Here is a 22410-nt window from a genome sequence, read left to right on the forward strand (position 1 = left end):
AATGAAAATAGGGTCGAGACCCTGGGTTCAGGCATAGGGCCAACAAGGCTCCGTTGTAGTTTAACACAACACTGACATTTTCACCTTACCTGGAAAGGGTAAGGAGTCTCACATGAGGCGTACCACAACTTTAGTTAGATGAGGGTTAGAATCCAGCATCAAGGAAAACCATATCAAAGAATAGAGAGCAGATAACATAGAGTCATTCTACAAGGAAGTCGGATCACAACAAGTTGTATATGTTGTAACAGAAAGACTACTTAAACATGTGCATGCATAAAAATTTTAAAGAACCCGAATAACACACAGGTAACACATTATGATCCCAATAGCAGTCTTCCTCATTAATATGCAAGGTAAATACATTACATCAGGCTCAAGGCCTATTCCTCAACATCCATAACTCTAACAAGGTAGAATACAAGGTTATGAAAGGATAGGCACAAAGCTTCTCTCATCGCTCCACTACACAGGAAGAGCAGTATCCACCATAGCAGTCACGACATAACAACCAACCCTTCTCGGTTCTCCTTTTTGCCTTTTATCTTCTTCTTTCTTCTCTTTGCGCACCAGCCTGAACTTCCAGTTCATTCTCCCTTTCTCGATTGTCTTCATTCCTCAACTTCCCTTGATCTTTTCTCACTTGGTTGTATCTACTTCTTCCCACCACCCCTCCGCAAATGCCTGTCTTTCACAAGTTCCTTCCCCTTTCCTCGATTGTTGTTTTCACATATCTTTAAAGACCATTTCTGCCACCTGTCACTAGCCTTTTGACTTCTCCAAAACATCTTAATTTCTCCAAAAACAAAGGCCCCAATAGGTCCCGAGTCAATATTTCTTTGGCGTCGTCAGTGTTGTTGATGCTCCTGCTGGTGGTGTTGTTGTTGATGCTTCTGTTGGTGGTGTTGTTGCTTCTGCTGGCGCTGGTGGTGCTGCTTATTTTTCTAGTGCTTCCTCTTGGTTGGTCTCTTTAAATGAAGCCCCAATTCAGGGACAACCGTGATGGTCACCTAGCGAAATTGAGTGTAGTCATTGAACGATGTCTGCCAGACCTTTGTGATTGCAGCTGCTTGGCCGAGGAATTCAGATGTTGTGTTGGATGTCAGGTGGGCTGGCCAGGGCATCAACAAGGAAGTCCAATGTGTTTCCATATCCTCGGGTAGTTGTTGCAGTGTCTCTAGGTGTGCTTGAACTGGGGGACAAAGATCCCAGAGTATTTTCTTTGTCCTGGTTGACTCATCTTCAATATGTTGAATTCATGCCTCCAAAACGTCTATCTATGCCCTGAGCGTTTTCCTCTGTTCTTTGTATTTAGTGTTCCTGGAATCGGTGATGAGCTCATTGACTCGGTCATGGAGTGGGTAGACTGGTTGGTTTTTCTTCGCAAGGCTTCCTGACTAGTCGTGAACTTGTTGTAGGAGGGTGTAGGCATCATTTGCGACATTTACAATGGAATCCTTGAGGCGATTGTGACGTTTATCTTTTGTTCTATCTCATTGGCATATGTTGTCGTAGGGTCTGGCAATGCACTTCTTGTGGCTACGAGGGTTTTCTTGAGTTCTTAGTTGGTAGAGATTAAGTCATGGCATGTAGTCTGGATATGGTCACAACATTCGACTAGTGTGCAAACTAAAAAATGTTCTAGGGCATTAGTCACAACATCAGAAATGGAAGGCCACAGTACCTGGAATTTTGTGGTGATCTTCTCTAGCTACCCCTGGAGTTGTTTTTTATCTTGGCAGAGCTGATCACGTTCGGCTATGAGGGAAACAATTTTTTGTTGTTGTTGCTCATGGTCGACAGTTAGATCATTGTGCAGCTGTTAAAATTGGCAACTAGGGCCAAACTCCATGTGGATCATATTATTTATGGCAGCTGATATTTTTATTGGATCCCTCCAATTGAGAGGTGTAGGATTGATCTAAAGATCATCCGATCCCGATAAGTATTTATGAAGTTATGAATTTATTTATGTTATGGGCAAATTGTTAAGTCGGCCAGCAACTTATGTAGGCTCAGAAGCCCAACATTCATGTCTATTCAACCTCTATGTTTTAGTATAAATAGAAGTCAAGTCATTTCTACACACACTTGGATCTCTTCCTCACTCTACTTGTCTTTGGGTTTTAGTAGGAGGAGAGATCCGCTAGAAAAGCCGGAAAAGCCGGAAATGCTGGAAAAGCCGGAAATGCTGGAAAAGCCGGAACTGCCGCAAAAGCCGGAAAAGCCGAAACTCCCGCAAAAGCCGGAAAAGCCAGAACTACCGCAAAAGTCGGAACTGCCGAAAAATTCAGAACTATCGGAAAAGCCGAAAATGCCGAAAAAGCCAGAAACGCTGGAAAAGGCGGAAACATCGGAAAAGCCGGAAACACCGGAAAAGCCAGAAATACCGGAAAAGCCAAAAAAGCCGGAAAAGCCGGAAAAGCTGGAACAGCCAGAAAATCTGGAAATTATATAAAATCCGAAAATACAGGAAAATCCAGAAAAGCCGAAAAAGCTGGAAAAGCCAAAAAAGCCGGAAATGCTGGAACTGTCAGAACTACCCGAAAATCTAGAATTGCCGGAAAAGCCGGAACTACCGGCAACTGCCGAAACAACCAGAGCATCTGTCTTCAAAGGAAGGCAACATGATGTATGAGATCATGGGCAGCATAATAAGCAACATGATGATATGAGCATGGGCAACATAATGATGCATGATGATATGAGCATGGGCAACATAATGATGAATGAGATCATGAGCATGGACAGCTTGATGATGAATAAGACCATGGAAGATGCAGCATGATGAGCAGCATGAAGATGAGAGCAGCTCAATCATCAAGGTTCAACACATGTGATAGTACAACAAGGTGTCACATGGTAATGTGCAGCAAATAGACGAGATGCAGCACTATGATAGGTGAACGAGTCACCTTAGAGAATCAATTGAAGCAATATGTCTTCAACTGATCTCATGCTGATATCAAAAGTCAAAGTGATTGACTTCTATTGTAAATGTACTATCTCTCTCACTTTCTCTGTTGAACTTTAAAGAACATAAAAGAAGAATTGATCAAGGGTTTCCCCACATTGGGGTTTGTCCCTGGCTAGTGCCACATCTTGTGTCCTCTTGTCTTGGCTTGTCTTCTGCGATTTATATTTATGTTCTATCTGTAGTTTACTTTATGCTGATGTGATTGCTAATGTGGAAAAGAAATTGAAATAAATTTCTCTAGCATAGAACATACCTAAAATTAACATGGTATCGGAGTTGAGGTGAAGACAATGCCTAAGCAAGAGTGATCTGATAGTCACCCTATGAGTGATCTCAGTTAAGAATTTATTAAATGAAGGTATTACAGACTCATATGCTGGTGTGTGTTCTGTGTTATTGAAGCAACGGATCGATCAGATTGCCAATACACAGACAATTGAATGGAAAGATAGCAAAGAAATACAGTAAGCAAATACAAGAACACAAGAAATTAATAAGGAGTTCACCCTATTCTCCAGGGCTACATCTCCGGTCCAGCTTTAGTGGTGGCCTTATTTTATTGTGTTTAAAGCAGAGAATTACAATGTAGGAGCTCAATATGAGTCACTTGAAACAGATTTGCTTGGCAGGGTGATTCTTGGATTCGCCAAGCCTCTGGAGTGCACAAACTTGTTTGCCTACCAGCTCTGTGACCTTCTGGTCTATAGTGGAAAGAGCCCAATGTGGTGCTCAGTTCGGATAGATCCTCTCTGGGATGGCTTGAATCCCTCAAGCTCTCTGGTGCTCGACACTGCCTTTGGTTAGCTCGGCCCTCTCTTCTGCTTTTGCTTCACTGTCTTCTTCTCTATTTTCTATCTCTCTGTGTTCAGTCCTCCTCTCGGGTACTCTAACTGACTGACTTCCCTTGTGTATTCTATCTCTCTATTCATGGCTTTTATCCATTCGTCTCCAAGACTGTTCGATTCCTTTTCCCCTCTGTCGATTCACCTTCCGCAGCTATGCTTGGAGTTCCCTATTCGGCGTCATCATCAACGCTCATGGAGTGGCCACATGTCCTCCTCTAAACGGCGCCAACCTGCTTCATTGGTTCGTTTCTTCAGTTATGTCATGGATGAAGTCTTTCCTCCACCGTGGCGGTCAAACAGACTCCAAATCTTTCTAAAATGCAGCGTATTCCCTTGTCGATTCCGCTTCCTCCCTCGGGCGCAATCTCAACCGTCCAATCTGGGTCCCCTAGATCCAATGCCATATGCACGTTTTGCGCGGTTGACTTGCTCGACCTTTAGCGCACGATCAACGGCAATTTTCTCTCACCTTCGCTTGCCATGCATCGATCGATGAATGGAATCGCTCCACTCTCGTCCGAAACCTCTTACCGTTTGAGGGCACCCCGATCAAAACCACTGGTTTCCAGAGCGCGGGTCCCGCCTTTGTACTTTTAGTGCTTTTTCCTTTCCACCCGCGGTTATCCTGCTTGCCATGCATCCATGTGCTCTGGCTTCCTCCTTCATGGCCCTATTCGCCCAACGATGCACATAAAAAACCACCTCCTTTTCTCGATCCGGGGCTCCCAAGGGCTACTTTGACCTCCTGCGCAGTCTCCATGGGCCTCGGTCAGCGTGCTTTGACCGAGGTCCTCGTCGTTCCACGCTGGCTACCATTGCCACTGGTTCAGGGTGTTTTTGATCACTGTTTTGGATTCTTTAGAGATTTGTTTCGACTCGATACAATCATGGTTCTTTGATAGTCTTCTATGGATCCAATTCGAATCACAGCCTTCCCACTGAAAATCTTTTGGACCACCAAAATTTGGTTTTCTTTCAAGCATCGACTAAGTGAGGGTACTGCTGTCTCACTTGTCCAATCTCAATCCATTTTTCACTGCTTGGCTTCGAACCTTTGAGTCCAATTCCGAGGTACTCAACATCTCCCCTGCATGTTGTCCTTACCTTCCTATCCAAGACTGTGTCTTCCTGCAATTCACTCAGATATTCAGGTAGCAGGTCATCAATAGAAGGCAATTGACTTTGCTCTTCAGGGTCCTCAATCATCAAAGGTTCAAACAATCTTAAGAAATTTGCATTTACGTCTGAGTAGATGTGCATGTAAGCTGGTAAATCAAGGCGAAAAGGATTTTCACCAATCTTCTCAAGTATCCTAAAAGGTCCATACCTGATAGGATTTAGCTTTTTACCTTCACCTTACATCCTGTCCTTGCTGATATATAGCCAGACCTAGTATCCAACTTGAAAACTATGCGCCATTCGATGCTTATCATGCCTTGCCTTGTATTTGGCTTGGGTCTTTTCCAGTTGTTCCTGTACTGCCTGGTGGATCTCCTAGATCTGTTTAATGAACCTAGTTGCCTTGTCCACATCACTGTGTCCATCAATTGTGGTATCTTTACCAAAGACAAAATCCAAAGGAGACCTTGGTATGAAACCAAAACAGGTCTCAAAAGGAGATCTCTGCATAGAAGAGTGTTTTGCTCTGTTGTAAGCATGCTGCACATAACATAAGTGTTCATCCCAAAGCTTAGGATGTTTGCTGCAATATCCTCTGAGTAACTGGATCACTTTCCTGTTAACTACTTCTGTTTGGCCATCAGTTTGTGGATGAAAAGCTGTGATTTTCTTCAGTTGGGTGTCCATCAGCTCCCACAGACTTGACCAAAACTTCCCCACAAATCGGGTGTCTCGATTAGATACAATAGATGTGGGTAATCCAAAATGAACCCATACATGTTCAAAGAACAATTTTGCAGTCTGTTCAGCTGTAATTTGTTTATTACAAGGTATCAAAATACACATTTTGCTGAACCTGTCCACAACCACATACAAATAATCATGACCTTTCCTAGATTTAGGTAGTCCTCCAAAAAAATCCATGGAAACACTTTCCCAAGGTTGAGAAGGAACTGGTAATGGAGTGTACAAGCCTAGTTTTCTATTGTTGGGCTTGCTTTTAGCACACATAGTACACCCTTGTACATATCTAGAAACTGTCTCATTCATTTTCGGCCAATAACAAAATCTTTGCAGCTGTGCAACTGTTTTACTTACCCCAAAGTGACCTGATATTAGAGAAGTGTGTGCCTCTCTAATTATCTTTACCCTCTCTGTTTGTGGAATGCAGAGTTTCCCACAATGATATAAAAGTCGGTCCTTCACATGATAATCCAATTCTTCTACCTTTTTGCCTTGACTCAAAGTTGCATATACATCTTTAAAATCTATATCGAGCATATTGTTCAATGTAGCTTTCATGTAGTATGGAATTATGCTTAAGTATAGTATGTGCATTTATAATAGGTCTAGACAACATGTCTGCAACTTTGTTATGTATGCCCTTTTTATATCTGATGACTAAGTGAAACTGTTGTAGAAAACACATCCATCTGTAATGTCTTGATTGCTGCAACTTAATTTGGGAGTGTAGATATTGAAGTGGTTGATGATCAGTATGTATTACTGTCTCTTTGCCCATTAAATAATGCTTCCACTTTTTCACACTCTGAACTAATGCATACAACTCTTTATCATATGTAGGATAGTTGACTACTACAGGATTAAAAGTCTCAGAATGATAACATATGGGTTTATCGTGCTGTGTCAACACTGCTCCCATGGCATAGTCACTGGCATCAGTTTGGATTTCAAATGGTCTTTGTAGATCAGGCAGTGCTAGTACAGGTGTTTTACTAATCTTTTCTTTTAAGGTGTCGAAGGCTTTCTGATGTTTGCCTCCCCACTAAAACACCTTTTTCAATCCTGTCAAAGAATGTAAGGGAGCTGCAATTGAGGAAAAGTTAGAAATGAACTTCCCCCAATATTGTGCTGCTCCTAAGAAGCTTCTCACTTCTGTAGCAAACTTGGGTTTAGGCCAGTTTACAATGACTGCCACTTTAGAGGGATCTATTTTCAATTCACCCCCTACTATATGACCCAAATAATTTAGAGATGTTTTTCCAAATTCACATTTTGAGAGTTTAACATAAAGTTTTTCTCTTTTCAAAACATCTAATGTCTGCTTAACATGCTTTAAGTGTCCTTCCCACGTTTTACTAAAAATCAGAATGTCATCCAAATATACAATAACGAAATCATCAAGAAAGGGTATGAGTACATCATTCATTAATCTCATGAAAGTAGCAGGGGCATTGGTCAAGCCAAAAGGCATCACGAGCCATTCATACAATCCTTGCTTCATTTTGAAAGCAGTCTTGCATGCATCTTGCTCTGCAACTCTGACCTGATGGTATCCACTATGCAAATCCAGCTTGGTGAAATAAACAACTTCCTTTAATTGATCTAAAAGATCATTTATGCGAGGAAGGGGATAATGATTTTTGATTGTTATCTTATTCAGTGCTCGGTAGTCAATGCACATTCTCCACGAGCCATATTTCTTTCTCACCAAAATGATTGGTGACCCACATGGTGATGTGCTAGGCCGGATGAACCCTTTCTCGAGCAACTCTTGCACCTGCTTCTTGATTTCAGCATTCTCTAAAGCAGACAACCTGTACATTCCAATGTTAGGCAATGGAACATCTTGCTGCAAAATAATATCATGTACTATTTCCTTTCTAGGTGGCAAACCTTTAGGTTCTTGAAACAGAACATCATACTCTGAAACAATCTTTTCTATATCAGCTTGTTGTTCAACATTACAACCCTCAAATACATTGGTTTTATCAGGTTTCTTTTCCTTTACAACCATTGGTAAGAATTGTTTGCATGAATTTATCATTCTTTTCGTCTGCCCTGAGTTTATGAGAGTATAATTATTCTTGAGCTTATGAGCTCTTACAAAGTATTCGATTCCATCTTTAACAAGTAGATACTTGTTCTCAGCTCTATAGAAACTATTCTTTCTATCATACAAGTAAGGACTTTCTAAAACAATTCCACATATATCCAAAGGAATTATGTCTAACTCAACCTCATCTACAAATGTTGACCCAAAAGAAAACTTGAGTTTGCACTGTCTAGTCACTTGTAGTTGTGCTTTATCATTCAACCATCCTAATGGGTAAGGTTTCTTGTGAGGTGTAGTTGCTAATCCCAATTTCTTTACAATTGCTTCAGAAATCAAATTTACTTGTGAGCCACTATCAAATAAAGTATCAACCTTTTGATGTTTGGAAATAACTCGAATATGGAAAAGCTCATGTCTTTTTCTCTCATGTTCTTCATCAATAACAGATTGAGCAGAATTACTAGTAGATGCTTCAGAATTCTTACCTTTTATACCTGTGGCTGCAATGATTGTTTCATCTCCCGAGTCTGACCCCAAATCTTTCTGAATAGCTGTAGTAGTCTTTTTCTTCTTGCCCTCGGACTTCTTAGGTCTCAGCTCTGGATGCAGAATCCAACAGTGCTCGTCATCATGCCCATCCTTTTTACAGTAAGTGCATGAAGCTTTGCCTTTTTTTGCAGTGTTAGCCTTCCTTGCTTTCCACTTTTGCTTTCTTTTCTCCTTGCTCTTGCTTACAGTGGTTTGGGATGGTCCCCCAACTTCTGGATTTCCATTCTTTCCTCTAGCTTCTAGATGAGTAGCTTGTACAAATACCTCATCTATGCTAGTGGGATTAAACATGAAGATGGTATGCCTCATGTAGCTGTGTAGACCACCAATGTACTTCAAAAGAGTCTCTGGTGAGTCTAATGAGATCCCTAGAATCAGTGCTCTCTTTCTAAATTCTTGAGTGTACCCTTGCACACTTTGCCCTTTCAACTGCCGAAGAGTTTGCCAGCTCATCATGGCTTGTTGCATGTAGGCCAATGGATAGAACTGCTTCTTAATTGTAGAAACAAAGTCACTCCAGATAGAGATGGTTTTACCATGTCTTTTAATGTCAGCGTGGATTCTTCCTTCCCACCAAACCAAGGCAGTGCCTCCTAGGCATAGGCTTGCTGGCTGAATTTTGCTCTTGTTTGAGTCAATGTTCTGTACACTGCAATACACATCAATTTGTCTAATCCAATTTTCCAACTTTTCAGAATTTAGCTCTCCATCATATATAGGTAAGTCAAATTTAACATCTATCTTGATCAAAGATGCTTTCTTATTATGCATAGGGCTATTAGGAGGTGTGAGGAAGCTTTCCTCTTTCCCTTTTCCTTTGGAGTGGTCATGGAAATGATGTAGAAATTTTGAATAATTTAACACATATTCAACAGAGATTATCCTGATCATGTACTATTGCGGAATACATACACAAAACATAACCTCCTCTACGTTGATCATCAATATAGCAGCATCAATAACAATAAAACATCAATAGCATTCACACATTAACACAGTATGTAACCCGGGGAAAGCATCTCGCTAAAAACCCCAACTATCTGTATATTAATGATTGAGACCATGTAACATTACAAAGTACAATGCTTATCACAAGCAATCCAGTACCAGCTCCACCTGTTACACACAATACAGCTAAGATCTGATCTCCAAATCTATTCCATTGCTTGCCTGCCTCCACTGCTCAATACCTGCTCAAGAATGAATGAGAATGGTTTACCAAACTCGTATTTCACCTCCAAAGAATCACTCACACTATGTTAGACGTGAGCAGAGGCTATAATACTAGGCAAATACATGAGCAAACTCATTGGCATACTCAATCCCTTGATTGTGCAAATCCTCATGCACAACTATAGTCACAACTGATAGCAATCTGATCCTCTAACACCTGTCCCTGCTGAACTGAACATGCATTGACATGCAACTGAGTTAACTGATGTATTCTATAGTTGTATTATGAGTTAATAATTAGTTTAACAACTCATCATTAGTCTATTTGCAGTTAGACTAATTACAACTAGTTTAACCAAGTCAAACTGAACACAACTCCATCAACTCCACAATCAACTCCACCAAACTCAACTAATTGAGTTCTAACTGAAGTCATGCATGAAACAACTCAACTGACTCATAAGAAAAGCGTACTTCCTTCTAACAGCTGCATGGGCCACATTTGTAGCTCAAACTGAAGTGCTCCAAGAGAATAAGATCAAGTTTATAGTCCAAATATTATTATGAGACAATAATATTTGACTTTTCTATCTTGGACAGCCAGTGTAAAAATAGACTTTGATCACTCCTGCTGTGGTCACTCATACTATGATCACTCCTGTTGTGGTCACTCCTGCTGTGATCATCCCTGCTATGGTCACTCCTACTGTGATCATCCCTACTGGGATCCAAAAATAGAACTTGCGCCATAATTTTCCTACGGGCCCACTTAGTGAAGGCGACTCTTTTCACTAAGCTCCATCATCTTGTTGCAATCTCAAAACTCCCTCTCGACAAGATATGGATTATCAGCAACCCCTATCCTGCCTCGGTGGTACTCGAATTTGCTCCTGGTGAGAGCCTTCGTCAGAATATTAGCATCTTGATCCTCCGTTGGAATGTATGAAAGCAACATGATCCTCCGTTGCACACAATCTCTGATATGATGGTACCTGATGTCAATACTGCCATATACTCGGTCTCTTGAGCTCCCTGCCCAATCTGCATCCTCCTGTCTGTACCAAGATCCATATCCCGTTGTGCCTCTCAAGTAGCGCAATACATGCTTGCCCGCCTTCCAGAAGAGCTTGGTAGGCTTAACCATAGCTTGTGAAAGCTGGTTAACTGCATAGCATATATTGGGTCGTGTATTGACCAAATACATCAGCGACCCCACTAACCGTCGATAAACAGTGGCATCCACTTCTTCTCCCGAAGTGGCATCCTCCTTCCTCCAACCTCCAGGAAGAGGAGTATCAACAGGCTTGCAGCCATGCATGTTGAACTTCTCCAGTATCTCCCGAGCATACTTGCCCTGAGAAACAAACAGTGCACCACTGCGCTGCCATATTTCCAATCCTAGGAAATAGTGAAGGAGGCCCAAATCCTTCATCTCAAACTCTGTAGCAAGATCCTTCTTGCATGACAGTATCAACAGCTCATCACCCGTTAGAATCAAATCATCAACATACAGTACAATGATAAGCAACTTACCCTCCACCACAATCTGGTATAGGTTAGGATCCGCCTCGCTCTTGGAGAATCCAAGTCCTGTGAAATAGCTGTCTATCCGTGTGTACCAAGCACGTGGTGCTTGCTTCAACCCATACAACACTCTCTTGAGCCTGCACACATGTGACTCACCATTGAAGACCTCAAAGCCTTCGGGCTGCTCAATGTACACCTCCTCCTCAATGACTCCATTGAAGAACGCAGTCTTCACATCCATTTGATGAATGTCCCATCCCATCTGCGCTGAGAGAGCAAGAATCATCCGTATGGAAGAATACCTTGCGATAGGTGCAAAGGTCTCCTCATAATCAATCCCCTCTATCTGTGGAAAGCCTCGGGCAACAAATCTTGCCTTGTACTTCTCCACAATCCCGTCAGCTGCCTGCTTAACTTTGTAGATCCATCTTGAACCCACCACTGATTTCCCTTCCGGTCTAGGAACAATCTCCCATGCACTGTTTCTGACAATAGAATCATACTCTTCCACCATGGCGTCTACCCATGCGGGATCCTCCACAGCTTCCTCGAAAGAGGATGGCTCAGTCACAACACACTCGCTCATAAGAGCCATGTATCCAGTGTATCGATCAGGTGACTGTCTCTGCCTGCGTTGGGTTGTAGGTGGTCCTACAACTTTCTCTGCATCTTGAGCCAGTCGCTCAGCTTCTGTTAAGCGCTTTCACCCTCTGATGGTTGGCGCTACATGAGTGGTCTCTTCCACTCCATGAACCTCATCCTGTGGCTGATCCACATCCTGAAGCTCATCCTTAGGAACTAATAGCTCCTCATCTGCATGCAAGTGTAGCTCCCTCTCAAGCGAACACTTCATGGCTTTCTCCTCCTGAAATTTTATATCTCGTCGCACGACAGTTTTACCACTGTCTGGCAAATACACACGATAGTTGTGGGGCGTATCAGTGTACCCCACAAATATCCCAACCTCTGCGGTTGGCTCCAACTTCTTCCTAGCATCCTTCGTCACATGCATGTAAACATTAGCACCAAAAATCCTCAAATGAGAAAGATCGGGCTTCTTACCAGAATAAGCCTCCTCGGGTGTACACATGCCAAGTATCCTATGAGGACAACAATTCTGCACATAAACTGCTGTATTGCATGCTTCTGCCCATAAGTGAAGGGGTAGGCCCTGATCATGCAACATTTCCTGTGCAACATCCACAATCGTTCTGTTCTTCCGCTCAGCTACCCCGTTCTGCTGTGGGTTATGGGGAGATATGAGCTCTCTTCGAATCCCTTCTGCCTTGCAGAAATCCTTGAACTCATCCGAGATATATTCACCACCATTATCGCTCCTAAGAGCCTTCACCTTCTTCCCCGACTCCTTCTCGACCAGTGCTTTGAATTCACAAAACTTTGAATATGTCTCGCTCTTGTTCTGCATGAAGAAGATCCAGCACTTACGAGAGAAATCATCAACAAAAATCATATAATACCTGTGTTTTGCTGTCGAAGCTACTGAGAAAGGTCCACACACGTCTGTGTGAATTCTCTCAAGGATCGTCGTGGCACGACTATCCTTCTCGTGAAAGGTGGCTTTCACAAACTTCCCCAAAGTACACCCCTTGCACTGATCTGACTATGCAAGTGTGCCTTTAGGAAGCCCTGTAGTGATTTGCTGTAGTATCTTCAAGGCTCCATGGTGAAGGTGACCCAATCTCCTGTGCCACAACTCACCATCATCTCGGCACACCAATCCTTCTGCCTTGCCCGCCATTGCTGCACATCCATCTACATGCAACTGATAAAGGTTCCTCACTCGAACCCCTATCTTCCGGGTCTCACCAGTTGTCTTGCTGCGCAAGAAGGCCTTTCCCTCGCTGAAAACAACATCATACCCCTTGTCTTCCAACATCGCCACTGAGATAAGATTCTTCTTCAATCCTGGAACATGCATGACTTCCTTCAATACGAAGGGTTTACTAGACTCCATCTCAAAGGAAATGGTACCGATACCGGTCGCACTGTATCTACCATCATCGCCCATCTCGATGTGCACTCCAAGATCTTTGTCCTCCAGATCAGAGAACAAATCTTTATCTCCCATCATGTGAAAAGACGCACCACTGTCCAAGAACCACACCGATCCCATCACACTTGAAACCAAGCATGCGATCAATGAAAAATCAAGCTCAAACTATGAGGCTAGAGCCTCTCCTGTTGAAGATCCAGCAGCCTGCTTGTTCTTCTTCTTCTGCGGACAATTAGTGGCATAGTGTCCGTGCTGGTGATAGTGAAAACACTTCAGCTTGGACATATCCTGCTTCTTGCCTTTCGCACCAGACTGAGAAGCTTTCTTGCTCTTCCCTTTCTTTGCTTTGGCAGCCAAAGCGCAATTCTCTTCATCAGCTCCCTTTGACGAAGATCCGTCCCTGGTACTCCGCCTAATGATCCAGGTGGATATTGGTAGCCACCTGCCAAGTCCACCTGGACCCCCACCATTGTCCTTCTCAGCATTTTCAGTTTCCTTAATTGTAGCACAACTTACTATTTTTAGCCGTGTTTCGGGTCCTGAACTTCCGGAGCCGTTTTGAGGCCCTAAACAACGTTTTTTGGGGAATCCGGGGGCAACATGGGTCAAATGGACCAATGTTTCCCATTCCAACAATGGTAGTGCTCAGATAGATCTTTCTAACGAGCTATTGTATGCGTCAAACGGAGATCATATGCCAAAGTTATGACCCCGGGAAGTTGATGTACCAATTTACCCCAAACGGGGCCCACAGTTTGGCGTTTCATCTCCTAGGGTTAGGTTTTAGAATGTTAAGGGTTTTCCATTATTTCTCAACAATAAATAGGCCTTCGAGCCTCATTGTAACATAGTTCAAAGGCATGTAGCCATCACATCTCTTCTCAGAGATAAGCTACCATCGCCCTAGCTGGTTTATTTCCATTTCTGGTTGTAAGCATATTTCAGTATTTTCCATTAATGAAATGAAGTATTATTTCCGCTGCATCTTTGGGTATATGGTTATCTCTGTAATTTGTTGCGTTCCTATTTAAATCTGGATCAGTGGTATCAGAGCGGTCTGCTTTTTCTCTGTTTTTCTTTGCATGTCCCCAACAAGGTCGGGATATAAGGAGTTAGGGCTTGAACTGGTTGAACCTTTGCAAGACCAGCCTCGCAAATCCCAACGGCCTCCCATGGCGGACAAGAAGAAAGACGAGGGGGCAGGAGATCCCATCAAAATCTTGCTCGAAGAAGCCCTCGAGCGACAACGGAACGCGATGATGGACAACTTTGCCCAGATCCTTCAGCGGCTACCCAGAAGCGACGCATCGGCTTCCAGCAGCTACTCTGGAAATGCCACACCCTTTAAGGTACAAGTTAATTTTCAAATCCCCATATTCGAGGGTCAGATAGACGCAGATGCCGTAGATAAATGGTTAAATCTGCTAGAGGGTTATTTTCTGTTCATGATTTTTCGAGTCGGGAAAAGATTGTTTTTGCTCTTCTCAAAGCAGCCCCCCACATCAAGGACTAGTGGGAAACCTACTGCGAGCAGAAGGATGAAAGTACTGGCTCACTATTTTCAGCCGCACCCACCTGGGATTCGTTCCGGGATGCCGTCAAGGAGTAGTACTACCCTGTTGGAAGCTATGAGGATGAATACATAAAGTGGACCACGCTGCGGCAGGGAAGGGACCAAGACGTGCCAGAGTTCACCAATCTTTTACATACCCTTCGCACAAAGTTGGGTATCAAGGATTCGGAGCAACATTTGATACTCAAATACCGTGGCTGCCTGCACAAGTACATCCAGGAAGAAATACAATTCCTAAACATCCCCTTGCTCGGCGCAGCATACCGATATGCCGTCAAGGTCGAGCAGAAGTTGAAACAAAAGAAGCGAGATTTTGGATCTGCGAATCCAAAGCAGGGGAAAGGTGCCCCGAAACCACAGAACAAAGGACAAAGCCAAGGCGGGACAGCCCAAGACAACCAGCCGAACCCGATAAGGGGTATGAAAAAGGGAAGCAGATCATTGATGCGGATCCCAGCGCCACTGTTGCTACCGCAAAGATCCAGAAAAATGAACCCAAAGATCCAGAGGAGGAGGAGCGTCTCTTCCACTCTCAGATGTGGGTAAAGGGCTCCCCGATATAGTTCATTGTTGATAGCGGGAGTCAAAAGAACCTCATTTCGGTAGAGGTCGTGAAGCGGTTGGGCTTACCGACCATAGCACATCCACAACCATACACCATTGGGTGGCTGCACCAAGGACGATATCTTCGTGTGAGCCAGCAGTGTCGCCTTCCATACAACATCAAGCCCTTCACGGATGAGGTATTGTGTGACATTGCTCCCCTTGAAGTTTGTGATGTATTACTAGGACAACCATACTTGTGGAAGTGACATGCTGTGTATGAATCAAGACCCCGTGCTGTTATTATTACATTGGGAAATAAGTTGTTCAGGATACCAGAGGTAGCACCACCTGCCACCATCTCTTTGATTACTGCAAAACAATGCAGTAAGATCATTTCCAAAACCAGGAAATTTGTTTTCCTGATGATACGCCCTCAAGGAAAGAAGAAGACAGTGGCCGCGGCCTCCAGACGGGGTCCCTCTGCACGACAACTACAGATGGACAAGATTGTGGAGGAGTACGAGGACATCTTCACCTCTCTGGCAGGAGTTCCTCTGCACTGTCAAGTCAAGCACTCCATCGATCTAACCCCAGGTGCGCCGCTGCCCAATGGACCGATTTATCGGCGCTCCGTTCTGGAGAACAATGAAATCAAGAGGCAGATTCAGGAGCTCCTGCAAAAAGGTCACATCCGCCCGAGTTCATCACCCTGTGGGAGCCCGATCGTGTTGGTACAGAAGAAGGATGGGATGTGGAGACTCTGTATTGACTATCGGGCGCTGAACAAGATCACTGTCCGTAATAGGTACCCGATCCCGCGGATTGATGACCTCCCAGACCAACTAAAGGGGGTGAAATATTTCAGCAAGATCGATCTGAAGTCAGGATATCACCAGGTACCAATCGAACCCTCTGATGTGTGGAAGTCTGCCTTCAAATCCAAGGAGGGCCTCTTCGAATGGTTGGTCATGCCTTTCAGATTGACGAATGCTCCTGCAACCTTTATGAGGCTAATGGATGACATCTTGTGGCCATTCACCAACTCCTTTGTAGTAGTATACTTGGATGACATTCTGATCTTCAGCCAGAGTTGGGAAGAGCACCTCCACCACATCCGACAGGTTCTCCAAACACTGCGGCAACACAAGTTATGTGCCAATTTGGAGAAATGCACTTTTGGCATGACCCAGGTTCAGTATCTGGGATACATCATTGATGAACATGGGGTGCATGTCGATCCAGCCAAGGTCCAAGTCATTCGGGATTGGCCCTCTCCAACCACTCTAACAGAGCTCCGCAGCTTTCTAGGTCTTGCCAACTTCTACCGCAGGTTTGTGTTGGGGTTTTCTCATATTTCTTGGCCCTTGAGTCAGGTCACCAAGGGAGGGGCGAAAGCAAGATTCTTTTGGTCTAAATCTCAACAGAAGGCATTCATGGAGTTGAAGGATCGCCTCTGCACGGCACCAGTGCTCGCATTACCAGATTTACAACAACCATTTGAGGTTGAGACAGATGCCTCTGACTATGCTATTGGGGCAGTCCTTACTCAACATGGACATCCAGTGGCATATCACAGTGAAACACTTTCAGACACAGTCCGGAAGTACCCCACTTATGATAAAGAGATGTATTCCATTGTACAGGCCTGCCGACAATGGAAGCATTACATTTTGGGGAAGGAAACGGTCATCCACACAGACCACCGACCCCTGTAGTTCATACAGACCCAAGGGAAATTGCAGAATGATCACCATCAGAAGTGGTCTACATACCTGCAACAGTTCCACTTGAATATCAAGTATAAGAAGGGCAGCACCAATAATGTTGCAGATTGCCTCAGTCGACCACCGATCATGGTGTTAACCACCGTGCTCAACTCTTGTGGGCACAAGACTTCTGATTGGCCACTTCTCTACAAGAGCGACCTAGAATTCGGCCACACATACCAGACACTCTTGGAGGGTCGGCGTGTTGCAGATTTTCACCTCCAGGACGCCCTATTATGCCACCTCGGTCACCTTTGTGTTCCTTCAAGCGAGCGTGCCAAGATGATTTGGGAAGTACACTACAGTCGGGCTGCTGGGCATTTCGGGGTCGAGAAAACAGTGGCAGTACTGCAAAATTATTTCTATTGGCCGAATCTTCGACAGGATGTTGGGAAGTACATCAGATCATGTACTGCCTGTGCCATTGCCAAACCGACCATTAAGAAGCACGGCCTCTATACCCCGTTGCCTACCCCTAGTCGACCTTGGGAATCCATCTCCATGGATTACATGTCAGGCCTTCCTTCCACTAAGCATGGAAATGACTGTGTTTTTGTGGTCGTCGACAGGTTCTCGAAGATGGCCATTATGGTGGCCTGCAAGAAGAATATCACAGCAGAAGCCACTGCTAAACTCTTCTTTGAACGAGTGTGGGTGCACTTTGGGATCCCACAGTCTATCATCTCAGATCGGGACAGTCAGTTTCTCAGCACATTTTGGTCTAGTCTCTGGTCAATGTTGGACACCAAACTCACGAAGTCCACAGCCTTCCATCCTCAAACTGATGGCCAGACAGAGGTTGTCAATAGGATGATCGTGCACATTCTGCATATGTATAACTCAAAGCATCCACGCACATGGGACGAGAGCCTCCCCTATGTTCAACACAGCTACAACCGAGCTCTTCGCAGCTCCACTAGCCATAGCCCTTTTCAGGTGGGTTTGGGATTCCAGCCACTATGCCCCATTGAGGTGGCCATGCCACTTGCAGCTACTCACATGAATTCAGCTCATGTCTAGTCCGAAACAGATAAGGCCACCAGCTTCATTGAGCGCATCCAACATATTCGCCAGTAGGTCCATGACATTCTTGAGAAATCAAATGCCAAGTACAAGCAGCGGCATGATCAACATCAGGTGCCACACAAGTTTCAGGTGGGCGACAAAGTCTGGTTGCATTTGTAAAAGGAACGCCTTACTGGAGCCTATCGAAAATTGAGACCACTCTGATATGGTCCTTACACCATTACTAAGGCTATGGGAGACAATGCATTTGAGCTCAGCATTCCCCCATTCCTTGGCCTGCACCCAGTGTTCAATGTGGACCGCCTTCGACCATACTTTCCACCATTGCTAGACACATCCGACATTGCAGAACAGCTCAAACCCACAGAATTAAATCCAGATTGCATGGAACAAGCTGCAACTGATCGGATCATGGACACACAGATCAAGAACACTTGCCAATAGAATATCCAACTGTATCGAGTTGTCAAAGCAGGCCAACTCCTTCAGTAGGGCAAGTGGCTCACTAGGGAACAAGTTCAGCAAAAGTTTCCTCATCTCATGGAGGAGCTCAACGCAATGGGGACCATTGCTTCCTAAGGGGGGAGGAATGATCTAGGTGGATATTTGTGGCCACCTGCCAAGTCCACCTGGACCCCCACCATTGTCCTTCTCAGCATTTTCAGTTTCCTTAATTGTAGCACAACTTACTATTTTTAGCCGTGTTTCGGGTCCTGAACTTTCGGAGCCGTTTTGAGGCCCTAAACGACGTTTTTTGGGGAATCCGGGGGCAACATGGGTCGAATGGACCAGTGTTGCCCGTTCCAACAATGGTAGTGCTCGGATAGATCTTTCTAACGAGCTATTGTATGCGTCAAACGGAGATCATATGCCAAAGTTACGACCCCGGGAAGTTGATGTACCAATTTACCCCAAACGGGGCCCACAGTTTGGCATTTCATCTCCTAGGGTTAGGTTTGGAATGTTAAGGGTTTTCCATTGTTTCTCAACAATAAATAGGCCTTCAAGCCTCATTGTAACACAGTTCAGAGGCATGTAGCCATCACATCTCTTCTCAGAGATAAGCTACCATCGCCCTAGCTGGTTTATTTCCATTTCTGGTTGTAAGCATATTTCAGTATTTTCCATTAATGAAATGAAGTATTATTTCCACTGCATCTTTGGGTATATGGTTATCTCTGTAATTTGTTCCATTCCTGTTTAAATCCGGATCACCTGATCTCCTCCTGCACAAGATCTGACCATAGTCTTTCCCATCCTGGCAATTTCTCCCGACCATTGACATAGTCCTGATAGGAATGCCAACTCTTCGGAAGACCAAGGAGAGCCAAGATCACCAAGTCCTCATCATCGATAGTAACCCCCACACTTCCCAGCTCATCTCGACACTGAGTGAACTTCGTGAGATACTTGGGCATACTGTCACCCTTCTCGCATTTGATGTTTCTGAGTTTATCTTTGAGCGCCAGCTTCCTCTGATCGCTCTTGCTTTGGAATAATTATGTTAATGATTTCCACATCAAATATGGAGTAGCCTTTCCATGGAGGCTGGACACAATGTGATCCTTCACGCCCTCCAACAGAATCCTTCAACATTTTGCGGTCTTCTTTTGCCAAGCATCAGCTTGAGTAGCATCAGTAGGCTTTGGGACATCCGTATCTATGAACTCCTTCAGCCCGTTATCATCCAATACTGCCTCCATCCTATCCTTCCATGCAATATAGTTTGAGCTGCCCTCAAGAGCATACTCCAATCGCAATCCGTTGAAAGACATTGCTGCGTTGCCACCAAGAAAACACTGCTGCAAATTCGAATTCCACCAGCAACCAACTCAACCGCCTCGGATCTAAGATTCGTGAGAACACAATATTTCTCGTACAGAGATTGACTGTATGGGCATTCACCGGATATCTCACCTTCCAAAGGAAGGATGAATCCAGAGGCTACCTATCCCGATTACAGACTCTGCCTGAAGAAATAGAATGTAAACACTTCCTGAATAGTAGATCTGATGATCAACAGCTCTAATACCATGTAGAAATTTTGAATAATTTATCACATATTCAACAGAGATTATCCTGATCATGTACTATTGCGGAATACATACACAATACATAACCTCCTCTACGTTGATCACCAATATAGCAGCATCAATAACAATAAAACATCAAGAGCATTCACACATTAACACAATATGTAACCCGGGGAAAGCATCTCGCTAAAAACCCCAACTATCTGTATATTAATGATTGAGACCATGTAACATTACAAAGTACAATGCTTATCACAAGCAATCCAGTACCAGCTCCACCTGTTACACACAATACAGCTAAGATCTGATCTCCAAATCTATTCCACTGCTTGCCTGCCTCCACTGCTCAATACCTGCTCAAGAATGAATGAGAATGGTTTACCAAACTCGTATTTCACCTCCAAAGAATCACTCACACTATGTTAGACATGATCAGAGGCTATAATACTAGGCAAATACATGAGCAAACTCATTGGCATACTCAATCGCTTGATTGTGCAAATCCTCATGCACAACTTTAGTCACAACTGATAGCAATCTGATCCTCTAACACCTGTCCCTGCTGAACTGAACATGCACTGACATGCAACTGAGTTAACTGATGTATTCTATAGTTGTATTATGAGTTAATAATTAGTTTAACAACTCATCATTAGTCTATTTGCAGTTAGACTAATTACAACTAGTTTAACCAAGTCAAACTGAACACAACTCCATCAACTCCACAATCAACTCCACCAAACTCAACTGATTGAGTTCTAATTGAAGTCATGCATGCAACAACTCAACTGACTCATAAGAAAAGCGTACTTCCTTCTGACAGCTGCATGGGCCACATTTGTAGCTCAAACTGAAGTGCTCCAAGAGAATAAGATCAAGTTTATAGTCCAAATATTATTATGAGACAATAATATTTGACTTTTCTATTTTGGACAGCCAGTCTAAAAATAGACTTTGATCACACCTGCTGTGATCACTCCTGCTGTGGTCACTCATACTGTGATCACTCCTGCTGTGGTCACTCCTGCTGTGATCATCCTTGCTGTGGTCACTCCTGTTGTGATCATCCCTACTGGGATCCAAAAATAGAACTTGCACCATAATTTGCCTGCGGGCCCACTTAGTGAAGGTGTCTCTTTTCACTAAGCTCCATCATCTTGTTGCAATCTCAAAAAATGAGACTCATCTTCTTCTTTATCTTGTTTAGAACCTGATGAATCTTCAGTCTTATGCTGTCTAAAGTCCCTATACATTTCTTCTACCATAGACTTTATAGCTAGGAAACTTTCTATGAATTGAGGGTCTGGCCCCACAGAACCTTCCTCTGACATTGTCTTCTGAGGATAGACTCTCGCAATTTCACGATTAGTTTCCACCAACTCTCCTTCTCCTAATTTGAGCTTTGATCTAGTGAGCATTCACGGCTAAATCAACACAATCTTGTCTAACCTTACAGCCTAAAGCTCTGATACCACTTGATCTAATAGTCACCCTATGAGTGATCTCAGTTAAGAATTTATTAAATGAAGATATTACAGACTCATATGCTGGTGTGTGTTCTGTGTTATTGAAGCAACGGATCGATCAGATTGCCAATACACAGACAATTGAATGGAAAGACAACAGAGAAATACAGTAAGCAAATACAAGAACACAAGAAATTAATAAGGAGTTCACCCTATTCTCCAGGGCTACATCTCTGGTCCAGCTTCAGTGGTGGCCTTATTTTATTGTGTTTAAAGCAGAGAATTACAATGTAGGAGCTCAATATGAGTCACCTGAAACAGATTTTCTTGGCAGGGTGATTCTTGGATTCCCCAAGCCTCTGGAGTGCATAGACTCGTTTGCCTACCAGCTCTGTGACCTTCTGGTCTACAGTGGAAAGAGCCCAATGTGGTGCTCAGTCCAGATAGATCCTCTCTGGGATGGCTTGAATCCCTCAAGCTCTCTGGTGCTCAACGCTGCCTTTGGTCAGCTCAGCCCTCTGTCCTCTTCTGCTTTTGCTTCACTGTCTTCTTCTCTGTTTTCTGTCTCTCTGTGTTCAGTCCTCCTCTCCGGGTACTCTAACTGACTAACTTCCCTTATGTATTATGTCTCTCTGTTCATGGCTTTTAGCCATTCGTCTCCAAGACCGTTCAGTTCCTTTTCCCCTTTGTCGATTCACCTTCCGCAACTGTGCTTGGAGTTCCCTGTTCGGTGTCATCATCAATGCTCAGGGAGTGGCCACATGTCCTCCTCTAAATGGCACCAACCTGCTTCGTTAGTTCGTTTCTTCAGTTACGTCATGGATGAAGTCTTTCCTCCACCGTGGTGGTCAAATGGACTCCAAATATTTCTAAAACGTGGCATATTCCCTTGTCGATTCCGCTTCCTCCCTCGCGCACGATCTCAGCCGTCCGATCTGGGTCCGCCAGATCCAACACCATACACACGTTTCGCACGGTTGACTTGCTTGACCTTTAGCG

The sequence above is a fragment of the Pinus tabuliformis genome, chromosome 2_2 (genome assembly GCF_031772625.1).
Source record: "Pinus tabuliformis cultivar Carrire ecotype Pingquan chromosome 2_2, CPIR1, whole genome shotgun sequence".
NCBI lineage: Eukaryota > Viridiplantae > Streptophyta > Pinopsida > Pinales > Pinaceae > Pinus > Pinus tabuliformis.